Consider the following 3043-nt stretch of genomic DNA (forward strand, 5'->3'; position numbering starts at 1 on the left):
CTCTTGAGCTCCTGCAGGGATGCCTCCATGTGCCTGCGGCAGGGGCCCTACGAGCAGGGAGAAGATGGAGTGTGAGAAGGGGAGCACCCTGCAGCAAGCCTCCAGCTGCAAATGCCCCCAGTCCCCTGTCCCACCCCACCAGCACCTGCTCCCCAGGGGGCAAAGCCCTCCCACAGCCCCCTGCCCATGGGAGCCCAACAGAGGGAAGGCGAAGGCACCCACCAGCTCAAACTCTTGCCGGAGCTCAGGGATGACAACGCGGGGTGTGCTGTGTTCTCCGCCATGCCCACAAACTTGGCTAGGGTCAGCTTCTTCCGGCGGTCCTTCTTCAGGGCCTCAGCCTTGAGCTCGGAGAGGCGCCCATGCTTGGGTCGGTAGGCCTTGGGTGGGTAGGTCTCCTCTGTCATCTCTGACGTGGTCGGCTCCTCATGCTCTCGGGACTCCCGTTCTGGAAGGGAAGGAGTACCAAGCTGTCAGGTCTCCATGAGCTGACTGGGGCTTGCTTTTGCACAGAGAGTCTCCTGCCTGACCCCAGAGGACATCTTTGCACCAGGCAGGATGGGAACAAATGACCAAAGAAATCCCTTTCCCAGCTGCTGCCTACAGCCCTGGCTTTATCCTACTGTGTGGGACTTGGTATGGCTTTCATGGGACCCCCGAGCTCAGGACAGGAAGGTATCTGAGGGCATGGAAGAGCTGGGGTCAGGATGGGCTCCTACATACAAGGCCACCATTGTTTGCAGTGTGTCAGTGGAGAAAGACTGGTGGAGGGTTATTCCAAACCCAGAAAGGACCAGATGACACAAAAAGTGTGGCAGAGAAGCCCCTCTTTAGCCACAGTGAGAGGATCAAGTGACAAATTCACACCCCACCCCGCCTTGCAGATGCAAGAGCAAAAGCCAGGGATGCTCGAAGATGAGACAACTCCAAAGTCAAGGTCAATCCCACAGCAAAGCTACCAGGAGTTGGGCAGACACTTTGGCAGCGATGCCAAAGACGCTGCCAGGGACAAGTGCTGGGATCTCCAGGGTCCTCAGTCTGCAGCCCCATGCTCACGGGAGCGAACTGGTCCACTGGCACCCACCGAGCAGCCAGCAAAGCCCAAGATAACACACTGCCGAGCAGTGCTGCCTGACTGTAGCTGCCACCGATAGTACCGATGGCAAGGGAGGAGCACATTTAGGCTCTGCCCATGGCAGTTGCCTTTCTATACACCCTCTGGATCGCCCCAGCGTGACCTGTGCCGGCAGGATGCAGTCAGGAGCCCTGTGCGGTTATATATAGGAGAGAGCTGATGACAGTCTAAACTTAGATGACTTGTGACATTTAGTACAGCCACTGGAGTGAAAAAGGGTTATTTCTGGACTAAATTTGAATAGAGTTTAAGGCTCCTGAGGCTCCCGGTCCCAGACCCTGGTTCCCAGCAGCCCTGCACTGATGCCAGGTTTGTGCTGGGGCCAGGGGCAGGCACGGGGGAACCCACCGTGGCAGGAGGAAAAGCATGAGAGCAGCTGAAATCCCTCCCTGCACAGTGTCTCCCGCGACTTCAATGCCAGTGAACCCGGCTTACCCCTCCTGCAACCCTATGGTGAAGATAGCAGGGCACTAATTTTGCCCCTCCTTGCAACATCACTGTTGGGACAAAAGAAAAAGGCTCAGGATGAAAATAAAAGTGGATAAACCGCCCCTCAACAATGCAAACAGGAGTCTCCCTGCAGACCGGCTCCCTGGAGCCCAGATGCACCCCAGGGGGGAGGAGGACGGCTCTGCCCCACCAGGCTGCCCAGGGTGCCCGGGGGATGCCTGGCGAGGGGGACAGATGCGCTGCTCAGCGGCAGATGCAGCACCGGCCTGTCACACCCCCAGCCAGGTGGCCTTGGAGGTGGCCGAGGGGACAGGCTGGTCGCTGGGCCCCCAAGCCTGCCATGGCTATTGGTCTCCTCTTCCTCCTTGCCAAGGCGGACCTGCCCTCTCCCAGCAAAACTGGAACGTTTTCCACAGCCACTCATTTATTAGAGCAGCTTTTTTTTTTTTCCTCTTTCCACAAGAACAGAGCTGGGTCAGCATCCCAGACTCAGCACTTTCCTAACTGCCCATAGCAATGTAAATAACCCCATGCACCATCCCCAGGACTAGCACGTATCCCAGGATGGGATTCTCTTGCCATTTTGCCCCATGATGCTTATATGTTTGGGTTTTTTTCTTGCTGCAGGACTCAAAGGCCCCCACAGGTTGGGGCTCCTCTATTATAAGAGGATGACAGAAAAGGGATAGGGAGAAATTGATTAAATTGGGAATGATCTTGTCCCCAGGAAATGACACTGTACAAGGTGCAGTAGAAAAGCATCCTTTGCCACAAAGGTATTGCGGCAATCCGAGGTCCAAAAGGAGACCGGAGACATCTGCAGAGACTAAGCCCTCCCACGGCAATGAAACACTCTGTGACCTGTCCCAGGAATTCCATCTGGCGCTGACTGCCAGGGCTGGACATGGCAGAGCCAGGGCATCTCCCTGGGCTGCCCTACAGTAATTAAGGGAAGGGGAGGATTCACACCGGCACAGGCAACCCTGCAATAACGCAAGAGGGGCACAGCTCATTACCTCTGCAATAACAAATATGAGAAGCACAGCTACCTGGGCAAGCCTAAAATAACAAACAAATGGGACAAGGCAGTGAGGATTCAGTCAGAAAAACAGCACGGGGTGTCCAGTCCCCGGTCTCATGGTACAATGGGTGTTTGCAGCGGCTCAGCCTGCTCAGACGGTCAGCAGCTTCAGCCTCTGCAAACACCTTATTTCTCTGCTTCCTGCAAGCTGCCAGCCAGCCAGAGCGGGCTGGGAGCTGGGACAATATGGAGCCCTTTTGGCAAGGGGAGATGGGAGCCACAGGAGCCCAGTGCTCTGCAGAGGGAGCCGAGGGCTGGCGTGCACTGAAAGCTGCCCAGCTCCCAGCCCAAGTCCAGTGCTTCCTGCAGGGCTGAAAAAGCACCTGAAACTCACCCCCTTCGCCCTCCCTGGCACACACGGGACCCTGCTCAAGTAG

General features: G+C 56.6%; 1 pseudogene; it reads right to left on the reverse strand.

Moving 5' to 3' along the window:
- Positions 1 to 5: 5 nt before the first annotated feature.
- Positions 6 to 443, reverse strand: LOC127028971 (insulin-like growth factor-binding protein 5; annotated as a pseudogene).
- Positions 444 to 3043: the final 2600 nt, after the last annotated feature.

Source organism: Gymnogyps californianus, unplaced genomic scaffold, assembly GCF_018139145.2.
Source record: "Gymnogyps californianus isolate 813 unplaced genomic scaffold, ASM1813914v2 HiC_scaffold_523, whole genome shotgun sequence".
NCBI lineage: Eukaryota > Metazoa > Chordata > Aves > Accipitriformes > Cathartidae > Gymnogyps > Gymnogyps californianus.